Source organism: Benincasa hispida, chromosome 1 (genome assembly GCF_009727055.1).
Source record: "Benincasa hispida cultivar B227 chromosome 1, ASM972705v1, whole genome shotgun sequence".
NCBI lineage: Eukaryota > Viridiplantae > Streptophyta > Magnoliopsida > Cucurbitales > Cucurbitaceae > Benincasa > Benincasa hispida.
Genome location: NC_052349.1, coordinates 2016058 through 2031993, shown reverse-complemented (window position 1 = coordinate 2031993; position 15936 = coordinate 2016058).

Below are 15936 nucleotides of genomic sequence, written 5' to 3'. Positions count from 1 at the left end.
GTCTTGCATGAAGCCTCAAGAGGAAGAAGGAAAAATCACCTATCCGTGAAAAGAAGGAACTCATTCCACGAGAGAATAAAAGGGATGAGGTTATTCAATTTAACTTCAAATATTAAATAAAAAATAATTATTAACAAAACAAATTCTATTAATAAAACTATATGTTATATCACATACAACATATAATCTATAGTTTATATTATATGTAAATCTCTTAAACAACCTATAGAATTAGTATGAATAAAATTCACATTAATTTTAAACTATAGTTTTTATATGAATCATATTCATATAATTAATATTTGAATTATATTCAAATATTTATTTCTCTCAATAAAACTTTATAATATAATGTATCATATACATTATGTTAATTATATCTCATATAATTAATTCTCTCTATTTAATTTGAACAATTCAAATTAATCCAAAATTAATTTGATTCTCATTAATCCTAATTGAGATAATAAGGGGACCTTATGGACCTATAGATTGAAGCTCCAATGGTTCTTGATTTTAATTAAATTAATCAACCTCCATTAACTACCGGTCACTCCACTAAAACTCGACAGTTGTACTCTTCGAACTATAGATATATTTATGTATCCATTGGATATAATCAATCAATAATGCATTGACCCTTCACAAATTGCTCGTAAGTACAACTAGGCAAAAATTATCGTTTTACCCTTGTAGTTATATCTAACTCCTTAAGTACCACTGATCCCTCTAATGAATAATTTGTTATAGCCCAACTATAACTGAACCCCTCTTTAATCATGAGAGAGTGGGGTGCCTCATTGTTCAAGCCCTAGAATCAGTCCTTAAGGGAGCAATTTCTCTACTTACCCTAACAATAGGAAAAGAGTGAACTCCTTCTTGTGTAGATGTGTTCTCAGTTCCCTAATCAGACGAATCCCCAAAATGGTAGGCATATTGAGTCGGAGAAACTAGTCACTTTCACCCATGCAAATTAAAGGACTGCATTCATCGGCAAGTTCACAACTCACTCAGGATTCAAGACAAGTCACCTATGGTCATCCCGATGAAATGTAAGTCTTTTCTAGCAACGGTGTTGTGAAGAGAGACTATTCATTTTGTGGTTCAGTTTAATACAAGCTCTTTGTATAAGATACTCCGCTCACATATCTCCACATGAATGATCAGGATCAGATCATTTGTAGAAGTTTATAATACTTGTAACAACTACAAAGCAGGTTGATGCGTTGATTTATCATGTGATGATGTGTGGATGCAATGATCATACAAGTTTTCCTAACAAAGCCCAAGTATAAGCCTTCTTAGGGTCCTGGTAAGTCCAGGGTCGAACACAGGGATTACTAAATAGATATGCGACAAACTCTCTGATTCTATTGCGGTGGTGATAAAGAAGTAGATGGTGATTTCATTCAGATTTTCTAATGCGATGGAATTAAATGCGGAGCGATGAAAGGGTGGTGTTATAATAAGTATGCGATGAAGAAGTCGAGAAGAGATTTAGCTAACATTTCTTAAGATTTTTATACAAGTCATGCGATCATGCTATACACAAATATTAAGCACTACATTTCTCAATGCATAATGCCACAATTCCTATTTCTAGGATACATGCGATGTGTATGGGATATAGCAGATAGAACTTATTTCTTAGTCTCTACTCTTGCTTATGCAATCTAATCCGACTATCTCAAGCCTAGATTATGTCTTTAGACTACTCTCTCAAGTACTCAAAATGATGAATGACGTATACATAAGACAAGTTGATCGCATGAAGTGCATAGCTTAAGTCATGCTAGCTAAGTACTTCTCAACCCATTCACAAATTTAGTTACTCATGCATGGTGTGGAGAGACTGAATATAAATTGAAAGGAAGTTTCCATTTTTTTGCAAATAAAGTGTTAAGTACAAAACAATAAATGGAGTGAGAAATATCAAGTCAGCTAAGCAATGTCTTGCTGCCCGTGGCTTTTTATACTACTCTTATCACTTCAACTCTTTTTCGATTTGTAGAATCTTGCTCTCGCAAGGGTTGGATGTCTCTCCTTCGTGCTATTTTCCGGTAGTCTCTCGACCTCTTCGAAAATTAATTTCTTTTCAAGGATTCCCTTCCCTCGGCTTCGCCTCGCCTCCTCTCTCTCTATCTCTCTTGTCTCTCCAAATGATTTGGTAGCATTGGGTATTTATAGATTTCAAGGTGAAGCAACTCTTTACACCAATGATTGCAAAGATGGGCAACATTAATTTCCATACTCTATCGTGTTGTCTGAAAGTCACCGGGAATTCAATGTATTTGTAACGGTATGGCCTTTAACGGTCGTCAATTGTATTTCAGAATTGACCGTTATCAACTTTACGTCCCATCATGATTTATTATGTTGTCGCCTCTATGTAAGGTCTTTATGCGATTGTTTTTTAGGTACTTCTTGTGATCACAAACTCAAGTGCGCCATCGCGTTGTATCCTTAGATCGCAATTTCAAATGCGCCATCGCATTGTTCCTGTATAGAAATAGGCAATTTAACTGCTTTTATGCGATGAGCATTAGCGATCACAATTTCTTTTAGTTTGGCGCATTCAATCATAATATTGCCTATTTTACTATCGCTTTCTCCCATTGTTTTAATAATTTGAGCTTTAATAACTTGTATTTCTACTAGTTATCACAGGTCGTATATCTGTAACATCACCAAGATAAGGTTCCCAGTCTTATCCATCTATTACAGACCGTTCAGGGTATCATTTAAACATCATCCACTTGTATGTCTCTGCATACATGTTTAAATTACATAAAATAACCTAGGATCTTAGTTTATTGGATTGAGTGTATGCTCATAAAATAATCATAAAATAACAATTATTTTATTGATAACAGTTTGTTTACAAAGTTAATAAACTACAAGAATACAAGAGAGATTTAGGACACCAATCCCAATAGCAACGACCAGGCATGATGACTCCAATTTTGGTGGTTGAGAGAGGAAAGGGAGAAAATGTTTAAGAGAAAAATAAAATTTTAAAAATATAGAGAAGAAAAAGGTAATGCTTGCAAAAGGAAGAGAGAAGACAAAGATGAAGAGGGAAGGTGGAAGAAGAAGAGAGAAGAGAGAAGAATGGTGGGTGATGAGAGATATTTTTATAGGGATATAAACCCTAATACAGTGGAATTATCATGTGAACCTTGAGCCCTAATTTCTCTACTTGAGTATGTTCCCTACTAAGACCAGTGTGGTGAGTAGGTGAATGTGAGAATTAATGTGTAATTGTAGAGAAAATGGTGAAAAAATAGAAGAAAAGAGTGAATTTGAAAGCTTGACTCTTGGGTAAAGCTTGAAAAAATTGGCTAAGTATAACCCATGTGTTGGAAGCTAGAAACTTGGCTAAGTGTTGTCCCATGCATTGGTCTTGCCATTTGAGAGGTTATTTGGGCGGTGAAGGAAGCCAAAGTATGGCCAAGAGAAACGCATGTGGCAGCCAATGTCTTGATAGGTTAGCACAACGTGCGGCAGCCTCAAGTTGCGCGGGCATGGGCGCGGTGTTAGAAGTGCACGCGTGGGACGATGGTGTAGTAGTGAACGGGCGCTGGACGATCGTGTAGCAAATGAGCGACACTACACGATTGGGTATGCAATCGTCTAGTAATTGAGCGGCGCTACACGATGAGGTAGGCGATCGTATAGGCGGGCGTTGGGCGATCGTGTAGGCAGGTGTCGGGAGATCGTATAGAAAATGCGCGAAGCTAAGCGATGCGATAGGCGATCGTATAGCAGATGCGCGACGTTAAATGAGGCGAAGGATCACGCTAAACAATAGCACTATGCGTTGATGATAGCGTTAAGCGATGGGGTGTTGGAACTACACGATCGGCATTAGCGCTAGACGATGACCCTGGGCGATGGCGCTACGCGATGGGCGTGTGCACTAGACAATAGCCATGTTGTACTAGACGATGGGCGTCAGCACTACACGATAGGCAATGACTATGCGGTAGGCTGTATGCTATGCAATAGGTGCAGGCGTTATGCGATGGTGCTATGCGGCAGCAGTACTAGGCGATGAGCTAGGCGATGAGACAAGCCATGGTGGATACATGGTGAAACATCTTGCGTTGCTAAGTATTGCGGTACATAAGGTTTATGGGGTTAGTTGCGTTGGTCTTGAGCAAGAGACTAAGGACTTTGACAAGCAACAAGGACATACATGCGTTGGTCATAAGGGATGCGTTAGCAAGGGCCTAGGCGATGGTAAGCTATATCATGAGGTGTTGAGTTGGGAACTAGCTTGACCCAAAAGTTGTTATGCATTGGTGATGTGCTATGTGCCAAGGACATCCGAGGGCATGTGGGTGCATAGGACAAGGCTTGAGCAAATAGTATGCGTTGGAAGAGTGTTGGTCATTATCCTAGTTGAGCGCATAGGGCAAAGGTAAGTGATAACGGGTAGAAATGCACGTTATCATAGTGCTAAATTCTTAAACAATGTTGGATTGCGTTGATGAAATATGTTAAATTACGTCCATTAAGCATAAATTCTATAAAATTACAGTCGCATGCGTCCAACGCATTAAAACAGTTGATTTTTATATTTTTGTGCAGAATAATGCGTTAACGCAATGCAAAGAATGCGATCATAGGAATACATTAGTCGAGCGCAAATTCACCGCAAGACTTTGCGTTGATCATGCTCGCAAACATTCACCCAAGAAGAATCACCGCAACATGGTGGATGCATCCAGATGAAAGGACAATTAAGATCGATGGGACAGAAAGCTGACGACAGTCAGATCCAAATTAAGTTGACAGCCGATAATGGTCACAAAGTACATCCAGCTTTATCAGGGACAATTATCCGGCGCATCAGTCAGAAATTAAAGCTGTCTCATCTGTACAACCAGGAGAGAGAAGCCACCTTTCACCTTTGATGCCCTATAAATACCAAATGCATTCTTCAGAGAGGGGGTTAAGCAGTCGATTATTTCATTATTTTACAAGTTCGCGTCTCTATCCATAATCTTCTTTCATTTTACAGTAGACGCGAGGAAGAAAGTGTGCCGGTAGATTGTTCCGGAAAACTTGGGAAAACACCAGAAGCTCCAAGACAGAAAGAGAGCCGACTCCTGCGGAAACGGAAACATCTTTAGTTCAGGATAGATATTCCAGTGTAAAAAGTCTCGGTCAGCAAAGAATTACTACCAGGCTCTCTACCTTAAACTTCCATTAGTATTTTGTACTTAACTTATTTATAAGAATGGAATTTCTTTCTCTATATCTGTTCACTCTCTGTGATTCACGCATGAGTAGCTAAATTAGTTGAATGGGTTAAGAAGCATTTAGTTAGCACAACGAGGGAATTTCATTCTTTGTGATTATCTTGTTTATGTATGCTTCATTCGTCTATTAGAGATACTCGAGAGGGTAGTCTAAGGACAGGATCTAGACCTGGGAAGGTCAGGTCAGAATCTAGGTTTGGGAAAACCAGATTAGAATGCATAAACGAGAGATAGGCACTTAGGGATGAGCACTATTTGTTATTAACGCATCGCATGCATCTTAGCAATAAGATATGATTGTATGCGGTCACCTTGCTTTCATGTATTTTGCATCAACGCATAGGATAAGAGTAGAGACTTAGGAATAAGCTCTATGGACTTTTTTCATGCAACACTTGCGTCCTAGATTTAGGAGCATCGCATTTACATTGGAAAATGACTTGTTGTGCATGGTAGTAACATAATCGCATAGTCTAACGCATTCCCAAGTAATGCTAGCTAAAGATCTTCTCAACCCGTTCATCGCATACTCATTGCATCTATCAACGCAACTTTCGTTTCTCAAATCCGCCGCATTTATTTATTTATTTTATCAACGCAACAATAAACGAACACTCTATTTTTTTTACAGGTTACCGAAAAGTTTTCATAAGAAAATTATCAATGCAAACTATTTTCACAAGTCCCTGTGTTCAACCCTGAACTTACCAGGAAACTCAGAGGAATTTACACTTGAATTTCGCTGGGGAAGAGAAGGATATACGGCCAAAGATGAGCCTTGCGAGCATCTAACATATGTGACCAAGTTGTGTCAATTGGATACACAAGGTAAGGATTGGATGGACGCATTTGATATTAGATGGACACATTTGAGGTCATCATCAGGACATGTGGTTTATTGGAAAGAAATCTTGGGCTTCAAGCAAATGAAGTGGATGCACAAGAAGACATGAAAATTTAAGCATTATATGTTGGCTAAAGAAGAGGAAAACACCTTAGATTACGATGGCCTGAAGGTTGCATTGATAGTGTGGGGAAAAGACACTTAGACATGCAGCCAAGTAGGAGGTGTCGGCCTTAGAGAGATTTTGGACGCCTATAAATAGGGCCAAGGATTTCTCTTCAGACCATAACTCAACATTCTCTTCAAAAGGACATTAAGAAGAGTGTATGAAGGCTGGTTGTGAGGAAACTAGGCGTTGATGAAAGAATGCATGCGTTGGTAACAAAACCATGCGTCGGTCATAAAGTTTCAAGAGGAGGAGACGCTGTCGAATAGTGAAGTTTGGAAGTAGCATCAACTTAGGACGAGAATATCTCCCAGCAAACTTGTGCATTTGGAGTAATTCTAAATCCACCTGAAAGCTCCACGAGTCTAGTTTTCAGGGTAGGGCTGCTGGAGAAGAAATCCAAGGAATCAAGCTGGAAAGTGAGGAAAAGGCAGAAGGGTCAAGCTGTCGAGTAAGCTTGGGCCAGTCTTGAGGATTGGATGATTCCGGCCAAACCATAAGAAGTTCTAAGCTAAGATTTTAAGGTAAACTTTCTGAGACGTTATAGAGCATGTTTGTAGAAGGAAGTATCTCGAGATAAGGCTTAGAACTATGAGTAATTTGAGCTTTAAATTGAATTTGGATATTAGGGTTCAAAAGGGTGCCCGAGGTAACCAAGGAACTTCTAGAGAGAGAGATTCCTAAACGACCAAGATGAGTGACTAAATATTTGACTAAATATTTACAATATCTTAAAGAAACCATGTTTTAAAGAAAGATTATTCTCATAGCTAGTTTTACAAAGTGGTTTCCAAGCAAACCATGAGTTATGCTTTAAACGCATGCCATGTATGAAAGTTTATTGAAAAACTATTTATGTGTATTGAAATACACCAAGCATGCATTAGTATCTTTAAAGATATATTTTCTATGCATTATGCTTTACATGCTTTAAAGAGAAAGTCTTTTATGACTAGTTTTACTTGAAACTCGATACCGAAGGACATTTGAGAAGGTATCCGACCAACTCGATACCGAAGGACAATTGAGAAGGTATCCGAGCAGCTCGATACTGAAGGACAAGTTTTGAGAAAGTATTTGAGCAAAAGTACCTAAGGTATGATGGTACTTAGTATGGTCATGTGCACATAGTTAAAGTTAGAGATTGAGCAAAAGGGTTCTCTCTTGACTAGCAGTTGACGTTGGGATTTAACCACAACAGGGTTATTCTCAACTAAGGAACAGTTTTAATGTTTTCTGACAAAAACAGCTTTATATGCTTTATGCTTGGAAAATGTTTATACTGCAGTACAAGGTTACTGTAGAAATTTATATTTCAGTTTAATCTATTTATTGAGACTTTTGCATAAGAATCAGTTTTCTTTCTTAAGTCACTCACTGGGCTAGCAAGCTCATCCCATTTTCAAATGTTTTCCTTTTTTCCAGGTAGAGGTAAATGTTTTCCTTTTCCCTAGGTAGCGGTCAAATCCTCAGGAGGTAACTCTGCATCTACTCTGCCATTAAAGGACAAAGATATTGTAACCCGTCTGTTAAGTGGTTATAGTAAATATTGTACACATATTACAGTTGTTCATATAGAGACTAAGGTTTTGGGCATCGACACTTGTGAAACTAGTAATGTAATCTCTCTAAATATGTTGTGTGTTTAAACTTAATGAATTTGGCCTAAAAGACATCCGCTATGTATGAGTTGCATGTTGATATCAGAGTTTTTTCCGTTAGAGTTATTAGGCAGTAAGTGTCAACAAAAGAGTTGATAACTGCTGCAGTCATATCCTTTCCTAGGCTCAAAGAGTAGTCTGGGACGGGATGTGACATATCAAGACCTAACTCAAAATTGAAGGAACTCTTATCCAAGAGTACCTACGAGCGGAAGCGGATCTTTCCAATTCATTGTGACAGAATTTCCACATATACATTCAACATACTAATATGCATTTATAATGCTAAATTATTGACATGCTCAAAAGAACAATAAATAAGAGATTGATAGATCATACCAGTTGAAGACTTATTCTTCACAGCAAATCTCGCTTTTGCTGAGACGGTAAACAATCGCTCAGCAAAACCCAATCATCTACCTCAAACAGTCTCCACACGAACAGAAGAAAATGGGGATGACACCACCACTCAGAGCCTTCAGTATTCTTGGAGTGAGAATCCAAAGTGTGGGCTTTGTTTGGATTTGGTAGATGGAAGGAGGAAGGAAGATCGTATACAACGATCAAACAAGTGGGAGATAGACTCGTCTATCATATAGACAAAAATGCTTGATCGTTTAGGTGAAGTATATGATCGTGTAGGAAAAGGTAAGCGATCATCTAAACGATCGTATAGGAAGAGCTAAGTGATCGTCTATATGATTGTTTAGTAAATATCGGGCACTAAACGATCGCTTAGGAAAAGGTAAACGATCGTTTAGTAAATAGTGTGCACGGGTGTAATCGTTAAGTGATCACTTAGCGTTATCGTATAGGTAAGCGATCATTCAAGCACTATCGTATAGGCACAAGTTTTTCTAAGTAATGACACTCTTCAACACAATGTCCGTGAATCCCATGCTTAACACACTGTGAGCTATTTAAGCGTCTCGAAGTGATTTTTCAACTTACTCATCCGTTATGAAAATAGAAGAGATGTCGTTCTATTACCCCTTTAGCTGTCCAATTAATAGACAATCAATATCATCACATCATATTCATAACTTATGAATTAATATCATATATTAATCATAGTATTTTTCCTCCACTAAATATAAATCATATTTATATCCAATTTCCTCCAAATTAATGTATCTCATACATAAAATTAATTATAACATATATAATTAACTAGTTCTATTATATCATATATAATCGAACTCCCTCTTGTCAATTTGAACATTTCAAACTAACCCAAAAACTGACTCTCAACTTGTATCCAAGCTACCAAGGAAACCTTATGAACCTATGGCTCGAAGGTCCAACGGTACGTGAATAGCTGACTAAACTCTTTAACCACGATATCCACCATTCATTAACTGCCAGGCATTCCACTAAAGACCGACAGTTGAACTCTTCTTATCATAGATATATTTCTATGTCCATTGGATATAACCAATCATCAGTACGATAACCCTTCACAAATGCTCGTAATTACAGCAGGCCAATTTACCGTTTTGCCCCTATAGTTACATCTTACTCCTTAAGTACCATTGATCCCTCTAATGAACAATACCACATAGTCCTACTATGCGTGAACACCTCTCGGGTCAAAAGAAGGTGTGTGGTGCCACATCATTCAAGCCCCGGGATCAGCCCTTAAGAGAGCAATCTATCTACTTACCCCTGCTTCAGGGAAGGAGTGAACTCCATCTTGTGAAGTTGAGTTCCTAGCTCCCAAATCAAACGAATCCCCAAAGTGGTAGGTTTGAGTTTACGCTCTGGACACTCGCACCCATGCAAATCAAAGGATCACACTCAATGGTAGGAGTTCCCAACTCACTCAGGATTGAGGTCATGTTACCTATGGTCATCCTAGTGAAGTGAAGTCTCAGTCATGAATAGAGCTATATGACGAGACGTTAACACTTTGAGGTCAGGTCTTATATAAACTCTTTGTATAGGATGCCCCCGCTCGATGTCCCCTACACGAATGATCAGGATTAGATCATCGTGACAAGTCACAACACTTGTAACAATTCCATAAAGCGGACCGTATCCGTAGTGTTAACAGGATAAGGTTTCCCTCCTATATCCATATACTACAGATCATTTTGGTTGTCACTTAAGACATGATCCAATTGTATGTCACTACATACATGCTTAAGTTACTTAAAGTTAATCAGAGATATTAAGTTTATTGGTTTGTGGTAAAATAAAAAACATTTAAATGTGCAAAGTCAAGAAGTGAAGTAAAAATCATATATATTATACATCACAAGCATTCTTACAAAATTGTTTACAAACTACAAGATACGAGACTTTAGGGCACAAACCCCAACAAAAATCAATTGTGAAATTGAAATACCAATACACTAGAGAAAAACAGTATATCGCAGGACTTAAAATAATTAAACCTGCTATAAATTTTTAGGTTAATCATGCATTAAAAGAAGTAGGAATTCAATCCTACAGAGAAAAGAGATCCACTTACTCACATTGATGACTCAAATAGAAGAATGCCAATTCTCATATGGATTTCATGAACATCACCGATTGGGAACCTCCCTATTCTTTGAGAATTTTGGTATTGGTTTGTGGGAACCAGACTATTAATTGGGAAGAAAAGGATAAATTTTTTGGAGAATTTTCCCCCAGAATAGTTCTGTAAAAGAGAAATCACCACCTGCAAAACTTACATTTTGCAGGTTTATCAACCAATGGATAGAGGAAATGTGGGAGCTATCCCACGTTTCAGATAACTCCCATACGTGGGAACTATTATTTGATTTACTAAAAATCAAATAACTAATTAAATTAAGTAATTTAAAATAATTAATAATTAATTAAATATAATTTGACTAATGATTTCATTTAAATCATATTTAAATGAAACATCTCTCACATAACCTATATTTTTAATTAAATTAAATTAATAAATAACTAATTCTCCAATTAATTAGTTACCAAATTAAATATCAAATATTTAATTTAGCCTACATTTGAATCATATTCAATTGTATTTCTCTCATAATCTGTAATTTTAATGTGCATCTAATACACATTAATTTTAACCTATAATTTTAATATGAATCCAATTCATATTAAATTAATATTTGAACTCCTTCAAATATTTAATTTTCTCATATATTAATTTTGAATCATATCCAAAATTAAATTTAATATTATAAAGTTTAATTAAAATATAAAGTTTATGTTATAATGTATCATTATATGTTATACTATTTCCCTAAGTGAATTCGAACATTTCAAACTCTATTCAAGACATAATTACCTCAATTCACTTTATGAGCTAGAAAGGGGACCTCATGGACCTATAGATCAGAGACTCTAATGATATGAGATTAATTGACTAAACTCATTAACCACATTAATCAATATTTGTTAACTGTGGGTACACTTCATTAAAGACCTACAACTACACTCTTCTCACTGCATATATATTTCTGTATCTACAGATATAGACTAATAACAACAAGTTAGTCTTTCACGAGTGTTCGTAACACCAATTGGGTCAAAATTACCGTTTTGCCCTTAGGTTACTTCTTTATCCTTAAGTATCAGTGTTCCTCTGATGAACAACCTGTTTATGGTCTAACCATTATACAGAAAACCCCTATTGGGCCAGTGAGAGGATAGGGTCCTTTGTTCAAGTCTCGGAGACACCACTTAATGGAACACTCATCTACTTATCCTATTATTGGGAAGGAGTGAAATCCATCTTGTGTTATTATGTTCCCAACTCCCGCCTTGGTTTTGTCCCTAAAATGGTAGGCTCATTAAGTTGGCAAATTGGCCACTCTCACCCATAAAAATCAAAGGACAATCACTCGCAAACAGGAGTTCATAATAGACTTAAGATTAAGACTAAGTTGCCTAGGTCATCCCATTGAAATAGAAACCTAACTAGTCAACGAAGTTACATCTAGTGGTTATTATTTTCACAGTCCGGTCTTATGTAAACTCATTGCATAAGACTCGCATGTCGCCTATACGAATACTTTGGATCATTAAGTTTGTATCAAATACAAAGTGGATCGTCTCCATAGTGTGTTACCAGGATAAACTACCTAGCCTTATCCCTATACTATAGACCCTTTAAGCTGTATCTTGAACATTGATCCCTATATGTCTCTACATACAGCTAAAGACTAAGAAGACAACCTAAGATGTTAGTTTATTGGATTTAGGGTTATTAAGACAAAACGAATTCAATACAATCAATACACTTATTGAAATTATTGGGTTTTATGTTCTAAAACTCGTGGTTTGTAAATTATAAAACTTATTCTGAAAATTCAATAAGTTGTTATTGAATATATGAATTGCTTATTTCGTTTTAGAAATAAATCCAATAAACTAAAAAATCCATGACCATTACATGAGTACTTGAACTTTATGTGGAGACATAAAAGTGGATCAAGTTCGAGTAAATAGCCAAAATGATCTATAGTATATGAATAAGGTTGAGTGACTTATTCTGGTAACACTATCAGATACGACCCACTCTATAGTTGCTACAAGGAGTTGAAAAGTGTTACATACAAAGTGATCCTGATTCGTACATGTCATGACATGAGGAGTGGAGGCGTCCTATGCAATGAGTTTGTACAAGATTGGAGCACGAAATAAGTCACTTTTACTTTATAACGTTGTTTACTGTTTAAGACTGACTATTTCAAAACGATGACCTGGGTAACTTGACCTTAATCCTGAGCTAACTATGAACTTCTGTTTATTCGGGATTATCCTTAGATTTGTATAGGTGAGGGTTGGCTCAATAGCACCGCCTCAATAAACCTTTATTTCAGAGATAAGACTGGGTAGATAACTAGGGACATAGGTTGCAAGATGGAATTCACTCCTACCTGCTTTCAGGGATAGTAGAGAGGTTGTTCCTTTAAGTGCTGACTCCGAATTTTGAACAAGGGGCCTCACCCCCTCATTGGCCTGAGAGGGACTCGGTTTGTTGATCGGATCACAAACCAATTGTTTATTAGAGGATCAATGGGACTTAAGTAACAAGAGGTAATCTCGGGAGTAAAACAGCCATTTGACCCAACCATTATTACGAACAACCTGTGAAGGGTTAACTTACTAATCATGGTTATATCGAGTGGACATAAAATATATACAGTGAGGGGAATGTAACTTTGGGCTTTAGTTGAGTGACCCAGTAGTTAACGAATGGGGGTTAATTCAGTGTAAAGAATTTAGCCAATTAATCTCGAATTGTTAGAGCCTATGATCGGTAGGTCCATAAGGTCCCCTACTAGCTCATAAATGGATTAGCCTTAGAGTAGCGTAATAAGTTAATTTGAAACGTTCAAATTAGAATTAAGAGAATTAGTAGTAATATGTGATATAATTATGCGTTTAATTTTGGAATTAAACGAAATTGGAGAATCAATTAATATTTAAATATGATTTAAATATTAAATTCATGAATAAGGATTCATGATGATAGAATTAGTGTTAAATTAATTTAATATTTGATATTGAATTAATTAGAATTAATTAAATTGTTTAATTAATTATTTATTATTAATTTTATTAGAAAATTAATTANATTGAATTAATTAGAATTAATTAAATTGTTTAATTAATTATTTATTATTAATTTTATTAGAAAATTAATTAATGAATTAATTTTGTAAAATTAATGAAGATTTTTTTTTAAAACAAAAATTGATTTGAGAAATCAATTACTAAATCAAAATTGAAGAAAAAGATGGAAAATGAAAAATCCCAAAAGTGGGATTTCTCTTACTTTCAACCAACTTACTCACACATTCTCCACTATGAATTTGAGTCAATCTTTCAAGCATGAGCTGCAATTCATATAGCAATCCTCTTTGCATGAAAGTCATGCAATAAATAAAGAAGATTGAAGTGGAATTCGGGCATGCAAAGGGTTGCATTTGGTTGAAAATTGTTGTGATGAAGTGTTCTTCATAGTCTTAAAACTAGAGATCTTATTCTCTAAATTCCCTTAATCTAAGCTTATTTTGAGTCTCACAACTCAATCTAAGGCACCAAAAGGATAGTACGGAAGGTCTTGAGGTGGTTCACAAGTAGATTTGGAGGAGATTTGAAACTGGAATTCGAGTTTCAAGTGGTTCTTCAAAGGTACGTCATGAAACCCTCTTATTGGTTTATGAGCATGCTTAATTTAAAACCAAAATTAATAAATTAGAATGCTTAATGATCTGTTTTACTTCTGCTGTTGTTTTCTAATTCTAACAGAAATAACATTGATAACTCTTTATTGATGATAGTCAATTATTTACATTTTCTATCACGAGTTTTAGAACATAAAACCCAACAATTTTTAAGGGTCAGTTGCAGCCATGTCAAAAAAGATTATTAAAATTAGGCCCATAGTCTCGATTATATGGATTTTCCAAGAATGGCAAAATACATAAGTTCAACCCAATTTCACTAATTGATTAATAAACACAAGTCCAAAATACCCCAACAATTGAAAATCTCTTTGCACCTAACTTCTTTTGCCTTCACAAGACATTAGGGTTATCGCAACTGGTTCTTTATTCTTCAACGGATTCTTCTTCGATTTCTTCTTCATTCTCCTCCAATTTCTTTTTCATTCTCCTTCGATTTTGTCCTCTACTGATTTTCTTGCTTAGGTTCATTATTCTTGCTTCAAGTTACAAAGAAGAATGAGACGCGATTTTTAGATTTTTAAATTTCTACCATAAAGTTCATTCTTCTCGTTTTCTTCATGCATTTAAAATTTTTGTTAAGATTCTTAGTGATTCTTTGATTGCATTAGTAGGAAGTTAAATTAAGTTAAGATATATGTTTTCCCCCAAATAGTTCTTTGATTCCTGCATGCATTGCCTTGATTGAATTGTTTTTCCTCCATCTATAGTTCTCTTACTAGTAATTGAGTTAATTTAAGATATATGTTTGTATTGAATTAGAATAAAGTCGGATGTGATTATACTATGTCGGTGTCTTTTTCCCCTTAACTGACTCCACAAACTGATGGGATTAAAAAGCAAAGGAAATTTGAAATGATTCTGACTCCAATCAAATATACTCTCTCATTTGTATGTATTTCTTTTTTGGTGAGTGAAACATGAGAATCAGTACCCCATTGTATTGTTTGATTGAAATGAATTGATGCCTAATTAAGTTCATTGTTGTTTATTTTGAACAAACTAAAGTTAGCTTGAAATAGAGTGAGCCAGTATTGTTGTTTTAGTTTTCCTTGTACGTGATGGAACCAATGTCTCTTATATATTTTTTCTAGTTTAAATTACAAATTTTGTCTCTATGATTTGCAGAAAGTTAGAAATTAGTCTCTAATTTAGTTTAAATTTTTTATATATTTTTTTCAATTGTTTAGTAGCTTCTAGAAGTCATTTGATTGTCTACTGATCACCATCTAATTGCCTTATATTTTTTTCTCAATTATTTAGTAGTTTATGGAAGTCATTTGATTGTCTACTTATTACCATCTGATTATCTACTGATTTCCATCTATTTTTTTTCTCAAATAATAAGAAGAACAAGGAAGATGAAAAAAAAGCAAAAAACGACCTAGAAAAATTGAGAAGGGAGAACCTTCAACACGAAAATAATAATAATAATAATAATAATAATAATAATAATAACAAAGGGAAAATGAAAGCGCCGAAGTAAGTAATATATTGTATTCGGTTGTATGTTGATTATTATTTGATTGCATACTGATTCACTCATGTTGATTTACTTGAAGAGGAAATTCAATCACATGGACTAAAAGTTCATTACTATTCTAAATTTGAAATTATTGAAACTTTGATTAAGAACGTAACATTAACACAAATGGAAATATTTAAAAGAGGCATATTTGGATTCTTTGTAGACTTTAGACTCGAAAAATTACAAGGGCAATTGTTAGTTCATTTCATATGAAGATTTTCTAAAAGAATAGTACAAATGAATAGTTCGTGTTTCATTTAGAATGGTGCAAAGTTAGATTTTCGATGA